This window comes from Squalius cephalus, assembly GCF_949319135.1.
Source record: "Squalius cephalus genome assembly, chromosome: 1".
NCBI lineage: Eukaryota > Metazoa > Chordata > Actinopteri > Cypriniformes > Leuciscidae > Squalius > Squalius cephalus.
In genome coordinates, this window is record NC_137122.1 from 32,424,776 (window position 1) to 32,440,578 (window position 15,803).

The 15,803-nt window shown below is 36.6% G+C and overlaps 1 protein-coding gene across 3 annotated transcripts in view; it reads left to right on the plus strand.

Annotated features, from left to right (window-relative positions):
* Nucleotides 1-15,803, plus strand: part of elfn1a (extracellular leucine-rich repeat and fibronectin type III domain containing 1a) — a 111,206-nt gene that overhangs the window by 39,970 nt on the left and 55,433 nt on the right. Inside the window, exon 1 of one of the 3 annotated variants that reach the window (XM_079871789.1) lies at nucleotides 8,593-8,765. The exons of the other annotated variants lie outside the window; for them this stretch is intronic. The gene's annotated coding sequence lies outside the window, so the exon portion shown is untranslated. Of the gene's footprint in view, nucleotides 1-8,592; nucleotides 8,766-15,803 lie in introns of those variants that run through there. 3 annotated transcript variants of the gene reach the window in all.

Genomic DNA, 15,803 nt, shown 5'->3' on the forward strand with positions numbered 1-15,803 from the left:
AGGTTATTCATTTAAAGAAACCACCTCAGAGGGAGTGTTTCCATTTCTCTTCAGTCACTCTTGAGATGCATTCGTCCTGACTTACTGTAGGCTTAATCGACGAACGTTAATTGCTCTTCCTCCTTCTGAAAGTCTGAAAAATTATATTCATTGTGCCACAATCTATTTCAAGTGATTTAAATGATTCAAATGAGGAAGTAGCGTAATAGACTGATTGCTGCCAGCAATTATGTTTTATTAAGTCAAACTGAAAATGCACTAGTGAGAGTCACTGTGCCAGGAATACATAAATTATTATCTGAGAATCATTACCCTGTGAATTTTATGTTTTTAAAAAAACTGCATGTTGTTCCAAACCTGTGTGGCTTTCTTTCTTCTGTTGAACACAAAATGAGAAATGTATTGGTTGTTCAATTATTTGCAATGGTGACTGAAGATTTTTAGCTTCAAAATGGATGCAAAAGTACCTTAACCATATAATTAAGTGGTCTCCTGTGCTTTATTCCACGCCAGTGAACTGTTGTCAAGTCAAGTCAAGTCACCTTCATGTATATAGAGCGCTTTTAACAATATAGATTGTTTCAAAGCAGCTTTGCTGTGATAATAGGAAATTAAAGTAACAGAGATTGTTTTGACTTTACAGCAGCTCTAAAATAAAGTTATTGTCCAGCTAAAGTTAGTTTTGATTGATTCACTTCCGTCACAACGATCATTAGATATTAACTTAGGGGCCGCTAACACGACACTGTTCTAACAGAAAACCCTTAATGCGATCCGGCTGCTTATTTGCACAATACAGTGCCTGATGGCCTGAGAAGGCAAACCATGAAATAGGATCCAAGGTACAAGCCTTGAAAAAATTATAATACAGAATTTTTTATCGCTTCCGCGTAGCCACGTGAACCGTAATTATCCCAACAATGTTTTATCTGTACAGAGGTAAAGGGAAGGGAAGGAGGCCTTCACAGGGAGGGACTAGTTGACACTTCAGGACTGCGTTGTCATCGTGTCCAGGCGCTGGTCCTTCATCAGATCCGGATACGGCCTGGATCCGGCGGACTGCGATAAACCTCTGGATAAACAGAGAGACTATTTTATAGACTTTATCATTTGTTCATCTGTATTACATCTGCTTTTTATTTGTTGAACATCAATTACATTTTTACCCTTAAATGGGTTTAGGAGTTTTTTGTATGTCCTAATTCGGGGAACAGACACAGTCTCTATATGATGATGTCTTGGTGAAAGAGTCTCTATGTGATGGGATTTACCTGACCTCAGTAATGTGAGACAGCTAGCAGACGGTCGGTTTAGCCAGTCTGTCTGCTTCCTGACCTGAGCCCCAATTCATGTTTGAGCTCTAAGACTATGTGCCATATTACTAGAGAGAAGAGCAGCACCATCCCAGGAGGGATGAATACCATCTCTTTTCAACAGGTCAGGTCTGCCCCAAAAACTTTTCCAATTGTCTATGAATTCTATATTATTTTGTGGACACCACTTAGACAGCCAGCCATTGAGTAAGGACAATCTACTAAGTATCTCATCACTCCTGCGAAAAAGGAAGGGGACCAGAGCAAATTACAGTGCCTGTTCACACACACCTCTTTAGCGTTCATTTTGGTGATCTCCGACTGGCGAAGTCGAACATCATTAGTGCCGACGTGAATAATAATCTTAGAGAATTTATAATTAGCTTTAGCCAGCACTTTTACATTTGCTTTGATGTCAGGCACTCTGGCTCCCAACAATGTGACTATGGTTGTCTCTATTTTCACGTTTCGTGTAATAGAATCGCCAATAACTAGGGCACATTCAACATGATTCTCAGTTTCACTGAGTGGGGAGAACCTGTTTAATGTTGTAATCGAAACGGAAGAGCGGTGTTTTGTCCCACGACTACAGCGTCTCACGGTCACCCAATTGCCCTGCTGCATGGGCTCTTCAGCCAGAACCGAACAATGTACAGAGTTCACTAAGCTAGTCACATCCAAAGCAGTATCTAAAGCCCTTGCACTCTTTACTATCCTTGATTAAAGTTTGGATGCGTGTCTATAGTTCTGAAATCTTCTCTGTCAGCCTCTCCCTGCATTTATCACATGCAAATCCTTCATTGCTGACAGAAAATGCTATACTATACTTGTGACACGAAGTGCAAGTGACAATAACAGGAGAAGACATTACTCACCGTGCTTGTTGACTGATCCTACTTACGTTAGTTGTTTGATAGACTCGTAAAAGGCGCGAGAGAAAAAAAGACGGCAAGCATGGATGGCAGGTTAACAGGCTAGCGAGATACTAGAGTGTTGTGCTAGCGATAACGATTAAGATAAAAGCTAGCGATGTCAGATTAATGTGATAGGCAATATTAGACAATATCTAATATATGTTGATAAACAAGTTAAATGTAGCAAATAAGAACAGCAAGGAATGATAGTAAATAGACATTCAAAACAGAAAGCTATACAGAGCTACAGACACAAACCAGCAGCAAGGCAGACAGGAGCAATCGATCAAGGCCTCGATTGCTTGTGATTAATTGAACTCAATAGATTCATTCAAAAGATCCGACTCAAAAGAATGATTCATTCAACTTCTCTCATGATTTCTCATGAAGAAGATGTCAAGATATAGTTAGTAATGTAAATAGCACACAAATATTTGAAATATAGTGCACAAGTCTTAAATCCTGTTCACATCAAGGATGAAAACGATAACCATAAAGATTGAAATAGGGGAGTCAACATCAAAATTATAATGATAATGGATCAATTTCAGAGCGATTTATTAAAAGATTATTAAAAGGTAAAAACATTGACAGCCAATCAGATTCCAGCCGGCAGCTATGGCATAAATGCAGCGTGTGCATATAATAAACAATGTATTGGTGTAGACACTAGTATAGTTTTCATAATTATCGTTCTTGGCATGAACGGGCCTTTTTGGATATGTATTTATGGTGCTGTTTTGTCACTGTCATTGTGGCCAGGGTGTTCTTCAAAAATTCACCTTTTATGTTCCACAGAAGAAATAAAGGTCTGAAACAACATGAAGGTCAGTAAATGAATTATAATGTTTGAGTGAAGTATTGCTTTACTGCAGTGAAACACTCATTTTAGTACTCATTTAGAGCTTGAAGAGCATAAAATGTTACAATAAATTCTCAGTGAACAGCCTCTTTCCACGGTATATAATTTATCTGGTTTTGGATGATTAGTTTAAACAGAGCTGAACTTCAATTTACTTTTAAATAAATCTCACGATTCTAATTCATTTCAAGCGGGACGTGTCTGTTGGAGTCTGTTTTATATGCACAGTCGTGTGTGAGGTCTGCAGCGGTGCTTGTTTTAACACTGCTGTATGTGCGGCATGCATGTCTGATGGCAGACCGCCTTGCTGAGCTCTCAGTTGCTGAATGTTTGGCTGCGTGTCAGCATTGTGGCTTTATCTGATCCACAAGTGCATTACTAGTTCCTCTAAGTCCCTTTAATGAATCAACTGTGGCAAGACCCATCAATACCCAGACGTTGACTAATGCCCTGAGTGCAAACACTTCGCAAGTGAATCTTTCCATTATTGAGTGTTCTCCAAGTAAACAGCCAAAACAGACTGCATGAGACCTGCATGCAATTATCTCAATATCGATTGAGGAATGCCATCACACTTGGGTATTTTCTGCTTTTTTAAGGAACATATTTTATTTGAGTCCGGAATTGCATGCTCTCTAAGGACAATATGCAAAGCTAAAGCAATCTTTATGTCTGCCCAAGGAATTGTGATTCTTTCTCACTGTGGATGACACTGGATTCCTTGTACTTGTAACTTTGGCCAAAGTTGAGTCTCTTAGACTGTGATATGACCTGTGACAGACAATTTTTGGCTCAGCTGTGCTGAGATTCAGAGAAAATGGAGTGTGAAAATTGAAATCAAATCAATCAAAATTCAATCAAAAAACCTCTAAAATAAGTTGGTGTAGGTACGCGGTTTTGCCTGTTTAGGGCAGTATTAAAGACCCCATGAAATCCAATTTTCCAATCCTGTTAGTCCATTTCGATCATCTATATCAGTGGTTCTCAACCTTTTTGACTCAAAGGCCCTCCACCCATATAAGCTATGAAATTCGCAGTATTTCTGCTGTAATTATGACAATACATTTCTGCTGCTTATTTTCAGACTTCTTTATTAACAGAATTGATATGTTGATATATTAAAGGAGTTAGCCATCATTTTATGTTTCCAGAAAGTTCAAGAACTGCATGTTCTTCAATAAGAATAATAGTTACTGAGTGGGGAAAAAAGTAATATGATTGCAGTTTACAATTATATATATATATATATATATATATATATATATATATATATATATATATATATATATCATTTAGATTAGAGTTAGATTATTTAACTTTATTAATAATTATTCATTTAAATACTTTTAAGTTTTTAAAAATGGCCCCTCTGAAAGTTTGCTGAGACCCCCTAGTGAGCTCCGGACCCCTGTTTGAGAACCCCTGATCTTCAGTGGCAGCAGTTGCGTTTTAAAATAGAGGATGCACAAATCATTGTAGCAGTTCCTCCCAAGGAAATTATTAATATTATTTTTTTATTTTTATTTTTTTTCAAGTCTGATGGGATAGAGAAGGGGAGGGGAGACAAAATCACAAAATCCATAGCTAGAGACTTTTGCCTCCTTTGGTAAAAACAAAAAACAAAATTGCCAATCACTGTTGAGTATTTCACTTCCAGCTGTTAAAGTGGAGAGAAAAAAAATGCATAACAGAAAAGGCAAGCCTCCCTTGGTATATCAACCAATCATAACAAAGATGTAAATTACGTGATATTAGTTTAGACTGGTACACCACCATAATTGACATTTTTGCTTATTATACTTAGAAATTACACACTTCACTTTTAAATTCCCCATGATATCAAAATGTTTTAAAAAGTTTTTAGCTTTTAGTATGAATATGTTAGCCTTACTGTTAAGCTGTGGTCAAAAACAATGACCAAATTCGATTTAGAAGATGTAAGCATTCAAAACTTGCAGTCTCTCACTTCCGCCAAAATGGATCAATGATTTTGATGACATCATGCTCTACTTCAGCTTCTCCTCAGATTTTCTGTCCAATCAAATGCTCTCTAGAATCTAAAGTGTCCCATCCCGTACACTATAAATAGACGCTGAAGCTGCAGCTAAACTTGTTCTCACATTTACAATTTTCTACATGATGAATGGCACATAGGGCTAGGTAACGATTCGGACAAATGATGCTTTCCATTGGGGCAAATGAAGTCAGGTTTCACATTATTGTCATGCGAACCGACGCAGCGTGCACACAGTCCGCTTTGGTTCAGAGGCTTGATGGTATATCAGACCCATTTGAATTCTGCACAGAATGCTATATTTTAAAATGAAATTAGATTAGGAGGAAAGTCAACTGCTCTGGCCAAGCTGTGAAATAAAATAAACGCTATTGGCTATTTTAAAAAAGGGGAGGAGCTGTTCGATATGCCCCGCCCTGTCTTCCTGTTTCAATGGAAATTAAGTCAACGCTTAAAAAAATGCTGCACATTTCAAGGCACTTCAGTGGGCCTTTAAGGAACCATATTTACATATGTTTCCTTAAAGTGTTACATATGAGTGTTAATTGTTGATGGTGAAAGTTATTCACACTGGATTATTGTTAAAGGGTTAGTTCACCCAAAAATGAAAATTATGTCATTAATGGCGCACCCTCATGTCGTTCCAAGCCCGTAAGACCGCCGTTCATCTTCGGAACACAGTTTAAGATATTTTAGATTTAGTCCGAGAGCTTTCTGTCCCTCCATTGAAAATGTATGTATGGTACTGTCCATGTCCAGAAAGGTAATAAAGACATCATCAAAGTAGTCCATGTGACATCAGTGGGTTAGTTAGAAGCATCGAAAATACATTTTGGTCCAAAAATAACAAAAACTAGGACTTTATTCAGCATTGTATTCTCTTCCGGGCCTGTTGTCAATCCGCGTTCACTGCGGAGTCGTGAACGGACTACTTTGATGATGTCTTTATTACCTTTCTGGACATGGACAGTATACCGTACATACATTTTCAATGGAGGGACAGAAAGTTCTCGGACTAAATCTAAAATATCTTAAACTGTGTTTCGAAGATGAACGGAGGTCTTACGGGCTTGGAACGACATGAGGGTGAGTCATTAATGACATAATTTTCATTTTTGGGTGAACTAACCCTTTAATTAACTCCAAAACTTTATTCCTCCTGATTGTAAATGCTGATTTCTAACAATGCCATTATGAATATGAACATTTATGGTGCTGTGTCTGCTAACATATCCTGTGGGAACTAAAAGGGTGAGGGGAAAGCATACAGTGGTACATGTAAGAGCGTGATATGTGACCATGTGTGATTACTGAGGCTTCCATCCGTCGTTTAGCTGCTCAGGCACAATGTGCTTTGACGGAAACAGGCTCACGAGGGGTTTAATGAGCACCCAGCGGATGAGATTCAACACTGGCAAATTGATTTTCCGCATTTATCCGCGTTTAAATGGGCAGGAATTAAAGCATGAAAGAGCTGAGAGATAGTGCTCTCAGAGCCGTAACCTTAGAGATGGAGCATGGGAGAGAGCTGCCTGGTGCGCTTACAGGGCAACAGCATGTACGCCACACATTACGGAAGGTGAGAGTGAGCTTGTTAAGCACACGCTGAAACGCCTTTCTCGGCTGTTTCTCTCCCATCATGCCTCCTGCAGGGCAGAGAGAAAGCATTCTCCTTGCTGAACACAAGCCCGATGATGGGCCGTGCCTGTTAACCCGGCCAGGGCCATGTCCTCTCCCCATGAACAAGTCTTAGGTGAGCTACTGTGGATGACCCTGCGCATGTCAAAGCTCAGTTTTTATAGATTTTAATGGAATCGGCTGCTCCGTTGCGCTGTTAAACCTGTTTAAACTTCCCATCATGCTGGATGCTCCCAATAAATGCTTTTAATTTGCAATCTGTACTTGTTTTGTTTGGACTGCATCCGATCGTTTGCTCCTCGCTGAGAAGCATGATAAACATTTAGAGGGCATCTGTATGCAAACTGATGCTGAGAAACTTGATCTGCAGGCCTCCTATGATGCACGCTAGCCTCAGACACACGCCTTTTAAAGGCAGTTCACCCAAAAATGAAATTTTGGTTATTTTTGCTATTATTTCTCTCTCTCTCTCTCTCTCTCTCTCTCTCTCTCTCTCTCTCTCTCTCTCTCTCTCTCTCTCTCTCTCTCTCTCTCTCTCTCTATATATATATATATATATATAATTTTTCTCTTTTTTTAAAAAAAGTGTATTGAGAAAAATGTTATTATATTAACACTTTCCCCACCAGCGTTTTTGCTAATTTTCACAAAATGTTCATGCCCCCAGAATCTTTTGTTGTATGAATATCTGAACATGCAATATATAGAACAGAGCCTCTGCTTTAAAAAACAACAACAACAACAACAAGAACACGTTTTATTCAAGCTTCATGCATTCTTTTTTATCAAAAAAGTGGGAAAGTTTCATAAAAACAAAAACAAAGAAAAACGACATTACAAAACATAAACAAAAAGCTGAGAAAATCAAAGACTACAACGTGCATAAGCAATGCTTTTATCTCTTCTTTCTGTTACTTTTGTGCCTGTTCTGTTTTGATCCAGAGATTCTCTTTCAGAAGTTTCGTAATAGCGCCCCCGTATACCGTATAACAGGAAAAACACAGATAGCCAGAAAGTTCTGTCAATGGTGGGGAAAGAGTTAATAATAATAATAATAATATATATATATATATATATATATATATATATATATATATATATATATATATATATATATATATTTATTTCCATTATGTTATTAACATTATATTTTATTAATATTGATATTTTAAATAATAAAAAATGTAGGTGAACCATTCCTTCATTCATGTTCTTGTGTTGTCTTTTTACAGATAGTAGGCTACTGTTTGCTAGGACCCTGTATGTTTTACAATCACTCCCTTCCAGAAAACACCCTCATAAATTGCGTTTGATTGACAAGATGAACTGCAGTGTTAATCGTAAATTCATCAATGGCACGACAAAGTCTTTTGTTGATGGCGGTAAGCTCCATTTGTCAGCTGAGAGAAGAAAAATGTTTGAAATGTGCTTTGCTCCATCACCTTACGCAGAAGTTGATATGAAATGTCAGCGCTAATTCATTCTGGTTGGCTAAAATACGCTTTATTGTTCTCCGAAGTTGAAAATTGTGCACTAGAATCGGATAGAGTAGGGATGTTCAGATTTTATCATGTAAAAAGATGGACTCAGCAGCGCAGTGTTATTCAATAGAGCTCCAGTGGTCTTTCTCATTGTCTGTGGAATTACCTCAGCTGAATTAGAGTCCAGACACACTAATGGCCCTGATGACAATACTTATCCCACATCTATTCCTGCCAGTACTCGCCAACTGATTGGACACGCCACAGGCCTTCATTTCATTCCCAGCCAGAGATTATCGCAGCGATTGATCCAGAGCCGTGCAACACGAACAGACGCATTAAGGATTCCAAACCCTCATTCCTCGGTCAAAGGCTGAGGCGCGATGCCTCTGTTGACTGATAGCGTTATGTAGGAGTGCAGAAAATGCAGTCTTTTTCCCTCTGAGAATAGCTTCAGAATATAGACGACATAATGCATTGAAATGAGAGCAGAGCCAAAATTGAACACTTGCAAACCACCAGATGCAATGGAAATTTACTTTGGTGAGTAAATTAAATCAGTTTGGCAGGGAACTAGATCTATCTATCTATCTATCTATCTATCTATCTATCTATCTATCTATCTATCTATCTATCTATCTATCTATCTATCTATCTATCTATCTATCTATCTATCTATCTATCTTCCATCCATCCATCCATCCATCCATCCATCCATCCATCCATCCATCCATCCATCCATCCATCCATCCATCCATCCAATCCAATTGTTTTCTATTTCAAATAAATGCTGTTCTTTTGAACTCTCTATTAATCGAAGAATCCTGGGAAAACGGCATCGTGATTTCCACAAAAATAAAAAGCAGTACAACTGTTTTCAGCATTGACAATAATGTGAAATATTTTTTGAGCAGCAAATCATCATATTAGACTGATTTCTGAAGGATCATGTGACACTGAAGACTGGAGATATGATGCTGAAAATTCAGTTTTGAAATTACAGGAATAAGTACATTTTAAAATATATTCAACCACAAAAAAAATGCATTTTAAATATTTATAACATTTGACAATATTACGGTTTTACTGTAATTTTGATCAAATAAATGCAACCTTGTGAGGATAAGAGACATCTTTCAAAAACATAAAAAAAATTACTGACTCAAATATTTAAAAGGCAGTGTATTTAACTGGTTTATTAACGTATTTGTTAATTTATAAAAAAATAAATAAAAAAAACATGCAAAATTCATTTTAGTTTTAATATTTTTATTCGCTATTGGAAGGTGTGGCTAAATTTAACTTTAGACCTTGAATAAGTGATTGTGGCTAAATTTAACAGCAGCAGTAGCTCATGTATACAAACAACTCCCAAATCGGTATACTTTATAATAACTGCACGCTATTAATCATTAGTTAAGCATTACTAAACAGTTAATTCATCATTTATAAAGCATTAATTGACATTAATAAGCAGTTTATAAATACTGCTATAAACGCTTTATTCTTGATTTATAAGCATATCTATAATGTGTTTAATAATTGTATTTTGATACTTTATTAATGATCAATTTATCATTTCTAAATGAAGTATTGCATCATTTACAAACCAGTTACATTATTTACCATTATTTACAAACTAGGTGTTGTCATTGATTAATAAGATCACTTATAAAGTGTAAGTAAATGTAGCAGATTCAGGCAGTTATAAAGCATTTAGTAGTGGTCAGTTCACTATTTTGTGAGCTCGTCTAAAGTGAGGACTAGTTATGCTTTGTAAAGCATTTATAAAGGAGATGTAAAGACTCAGTTATCTTCTAAACAGAAAAAGGAAACAAACACAACACAGTCATACAGAACATAGAAATATTTAACAGCCTTTAAATCTCCTTTATAAATGCTTTACAAGGCATAACTAGTCCTCACTTTAGATGAGCTCACAAACATAGTTCACTGACCACTACTAAATGCTTTATAACTACCTGAATTAACCCTGAATTACAGTAGAAATACATGTTAATAAAGCATTTACTAACACACTAAGTAACTATTACTATATGTCTGAATAATAATATGTATTTAAACCGTTTATTAATCTTTTACTTACACTTTCTAAGTGATCTTATGAATCTCTGACAACTCCTAAATAACCAGATTGTAAATAATGCAATACTTCATTTAGAAATGATAAATTGATCATTAATAAAGTATGAAAATACAATTATTAAACACATTATATATATGCTTATAAATCAAGAAAAAAAACATTTATAACTGTATTTATAAACTGCTTATTAATGTCTATTAATGCTTTATAAATGACAAATTAACTGTTTACTAATGCTTAACTAATGATTAATAGCGTGCAGTTATTATAAAGTGTTGCCAAAAAGGTATCTATTTCTGGCTAAGAGGCTACTAAGAGTAAGTTCATTGTTCCTGGATACTTGAGCTGTGAGCAAAGCAGGCTCCTTAAGGAATCGGGATAATTAGTTCCACTTTTGTCTTCTATTTCCTGATTAGACTCCAAAATGCTGCACTTCTCTCTTTCAGGACCGTAAGGGAGACTACGGAGGAAATTAATCTTCCACGTAAATAGAAAAATATGATACGAGTCCATGTTTAATTAATAGCTAGCCGAACATCAAGAGTTGTTTTGATCTAAAATTAGATATACCAGCACGCTCGCACATTTATTAGGGAACTGTTGATCTTTTAATCCTTGGTAAGAGTGTCTGTTTTTAGTGCGCATCGTCTTATCAAAACAGTGAATTTGAAAAAACAAAAACAAAGCATATGCTGGTTTCGTTATGACTTGAAATGTTTAACAAGGGGCTTTTGGTTTCTGAATAACTCGCCTTTGATGTTTTTGAGCTCAAAGGTTTATTGATCTGCAGGCTAACACTCCACAGCCTATACTATGTATACCTTTGTGTCATAGATAAATACTCTCTTCAGATCTCACAGTGACATACAGTAGCATGCTTTGGGCGCATTCACCCATAGCCATGTCCTTGAGGTCATGTCTAATGAATCGCCTCCTGAAAGAATCCCTTTATACATTAACTATGAGCGAGCAGTCTCGTCTTTGCCATGCTCCAGAAAACAATCCCAGATTACTTATTTATCATGAACTTAATACATTTCATAGCTCTATATGCTCTGAAAAGAAGATGCTCACAGCCATAGCCGAAGCTGAAGCCAAGAAACGCTTTTGATGAATGGACCCGTCCATCCTTCCACCCTACATACTCAGTATAATAACTAATTACTGTCTGTGTCACTCAGGATATCTTCCATAGATTAAGCACAAAAGTCATTACAGCACTTTAGTTAGCTCTATAAGAGCTCTGTCGTTGTATAATACTTGAGAGAAAGAATAGGAGGGTCGTACATTAATCTCATTTTCACAAAGCTGTAATTCGGGCCATCCTTTGGAATATATTACAATTTCGACGCAAATCTTCCCCATAAAAGCAGGCTGAAAAATGAATAATTTCCCCCGAGCAAAGATCACCACAAAACCAAAATCATACTTCCTCTGCATTCCAAAACACAACGCTTGCTCTTTCTTTACACAGACGTGAACATCTTGCACTCCTTTAAAGTGGTTGTGACAAAAGAACGCAATGCTTCTGCTTCAAGCTTCCAACGCAAAACTGTAATGTGCTTTTATAGGGCAGACGCTAAGCGTACATCTTTTAAGTGGTTTTGCGTTGAGTTTGACATTTGTAATATTGACAAGTGGAGGCGTTAACTTTACATAATGGAGAACCTGGACTACCTTATGGAATGACAAACTTTAAGACAAAATGGATGTTCCACGTGTATGTAAACGACTGTTTGTTTTATATCGGAAGTTAATGTGGATGATGGTGAGTCAAAATGTGTTGGAAACACAAAAATTGTGGAGTGCAGCTTAAAAGTAATGTGCAACAGATTAATGGCACCTGCAAATCTAAAAATGGCATAAAAGAAATACAAAAGGAAAAACTGTTTGAAAATTGCTTTGGGTAACAAAATGTAACAATAAAAGCTGACTTAAAGAAGCAGTTAGTGCAGGTGTTGATATAATCATTCTTTTCATTTATTCTCATGTGTACTCCAGGCTATTTTGTCTCTTACAGCAGAAATAATCTTCAGACGTTCCTGTTTCTCTTTGAAATTATGTTGTATATATTACGTTTAGGAAAACTGCCAGAGCAGTTTTTTTTTTTTTTTTTTTTCCTTTTATCACGCCTGTGTTTTATTCAGTTTATAACAACTTCCCAGATTTTCTGCAATGCATCAAAATGTCAGACATAGATCAAAAGCCATCTGTATTCTTTATGGGCTGTGATGACTCAATTAGCATTGTGGATTTTCGAAAACCTGGTGAGTCAACCTGGAAAATAGCCCTTCCTAAGATGCCATTTTCAATAATCAAATATGTACATCTGCTGTGAGTAATGCTGTAGGTCTGCCTCCGTATTTTGAGGCTGATGAACTACAAATAACACAAGAGGAAATCCATTGCAGCATATGGCTGTACATCCTGCATGATACATCACAATTACGCTAATGCTCCGTCCGGCTCTCAGAGGCCAATTAGAATATCCAGAGCATGATGTCAGACATCATTGGTATTTTGAGACAGATTACACTATGCTAAAACATTCTTCCTCACTCTTATTAGAACATATGACCACTTCTGTTTGTAGTCAGGTTCCATTTTCAACAGTAATTCCTAAACTCGTACAGATGGATGGGTATGACTCTGAGCCAAAGCATGATGCAATGATCTTAGTCTCGTGTAATCAGACCCCAGCAAGATGTCTGGTCCACATTGCTGGCTGTTCTGGCCAAGAACTGCACATTTAGACAGGAAGAATTTGTCTGAGTGAAATGTAAAGTTGCCAGTCAGGGTTTGTTTTGTTTTGTTTTAAGTGCTGTTTAGTGGAAGGCTTATCTGAAATAGATTTGACCACAATATAGAGCTGAGCGATATGGCAAAAAAAAAAAAAAAAAAAAAAAAAAAACCTTTCTAAAGATCTACATTTAGCACAATATTAATTTCATAAAAAACAAAACAAAAAAAAAAACCTTCTACATGTTTGTTAGACCTCAAGAATCATTCTAAACAATAACTGGGTTGTTTGCAAGTAAACTAAGCTAGCTTTTAATTTAGGGCCCCATAAAATCATTCTCAGATTTTGAACAGTATACTGTAATATGGGAATAGCATTATATATATATATGTCCTTTGATATATATTTGATGTCCTATAACTTGATGTCCTTTGTTGAATTATTCAGATCTTCTGCTACAATTGATCATTCTTGTGTATATAATAGTCATTGATTTAGTGTGAGTATTTTATGGTGGAATTCTCTATGAGAAAATGCCCCAGTATGTTGCCCTCTCTGAACTTGTGTTGTCTTTGTGCCAAAACTGAGGGTAATGTAAAGGTATCCATCAGCCCTGCCTGAAAAAAAAAAAAAAAAAAAATCAATTCAGAGAGGCAGTTCTGTAGCAAATAGCAGATTTTACGCTTTTATTTTTGGTCTGAGTGTTTTTGGAGGTCCAACAGTTCAAGCTTTACTCTCTCCTCATCTCACTAGGGGGAAATGAACAGTGTGTCTTTTGCTTTTCTTCCTCCAGGCCTAACAGAGACAGAGTCACTCAGATGTGAAATCACGTTTACAGAGGTCTCTTTTTTCTTTTATTTTCGCCTTCTCTGTCTCCTATGCTGCCAGTCCACACCATGAGGAACTGTGCAATGTAATCAAACTGCCTTTTATTATAATTCTCTTGATGGCTTTTTGTGTACGATCCCACGAGTGTGGGATTGATGTCTCGCTGAGTGACAACACAATATCACAATGCCTTTTTTTCTTTTCCAATTAAAGTCACATTTATTATGTGGTCAAAATATTTCCTGTGATACTCGATCACTGTCATATACAAATTGCCTCTTTTAGCCTCTCTTACTGTGGCGTTCTCCCTGCAGATCTGCAGCGTGGAGGTTGGCTTAAACCATATGTCATAGAAGCCACAGTCAAACGCAGGCTCGTGCATCAGTAGATACCACCGTGAAGCATTAAAGGGATTCTCATAAATGCTCAAGAGATGAACCGCGTGACTTTTCCGTCTTAAAATAACCTGAAAATCAGCATTAGGGGCAGCCACTAGAGGAAGCCCCATCAGTCCTCGCCAACGGCATCCTTTCATTCAAAACCCCCTCCCATCATCCTCTGACACTTGCACACGCTGTGCGGCTTCAAAGACTCAACCCTTCTTATTCTCTCTCCTCTTGGTTCTCGTGGTCAAGAATGTGCTCTTTTTCCACCTTTCTTAAGCTGTGTTGTTGCTGGTCCATTTATTTGTATTATGTTGTATTGTATTTATTTGTTTTGTAAACCCACTATTTACAAACCATTTAGAAAAATAATAAAATTGAGAACTTCATTGTTGATGAAATAAGGAATAATTCAAGCTAAGGGGTTTATTTTACAACAGTAGCTGATTGAATGTAGGCCTACATTTATCCCTCTTGTTACAGAAGTACAAAATAAATAAATGCATGGACATGAAATATTTATAAAAGTTGAAATTATTTGATTATATTTTATCTTACTTGTAAATAGCATCAGTTTAAATTAAGAAGCTTCATTGGAAAAGCAATCTGCCCAGCAACAAGACAAATGCTACAACAACATTGCAACATAAATGTATAAATTATTAGTGATCTGTTATCTGTTACTTTTCTATTTGCCTTATTTTTAACGTGGCCATTTCTAAGTAGAATGTGCAATTCTTTATTTATTTATTATTTTAAGTTATTATCGTATTCATAAACACTGGTTTGTAGCGCAAATATTTGTACCGTTTACTCGTACTGTAGTTATTTCCCTATAGCGGCTAATGAATCTCACACATTCACAGGATATACCTCCACACTGAAAAATAGCTAACATATTTAGCTACAATCATTGTTTAATTTCAATTTCTAATTTATCTCTATTTTCTTACTCAGCTCTTTCTCTCTTACCTGTTTTGTTATTCATACAAGCGGTGTTTTAAGTTTTCTTGTTTTAATAAGCACACATAACATGTTTTTGTATTTAAAAGCTTGAGACGCAGAGCAGTATAGAGTAAAAAAATATGCAAGTTCTTGAGACAGTTTTATAAATTGAACTGCTTTTAACTACTTAGCTTTTTTAGTTTTTAGAACACCTTGTCATGTGCGAGATGCTGAAAAGACGAGACCACTTTTATGAAGGAAAAACGACAGCTCTAAGGCCCTGTTTACACTTGGTATTAAGATGCGTTTTGGTCGATCGGATTACAAGTGGACGACGCTAAATTCAGGTGTAAATGGGGTCTAAAACGTTTTGAGCTTGTTCACGTTTGACCACTTCCAGAGGTAGTCGAAAATACATTCAACCGGATTGCTTTCATAGTGTAAACGCTCATGTGGTCGAACAGCAACAAAAGACCGCCTTCTCTCTGACTTAATGCGTAAACATTATGGGAAGTGCACTAGACAGATGGGATTTAAACTTTGTCGGCTGAAGATCCAAGTTTGTTTGAAGATGATAA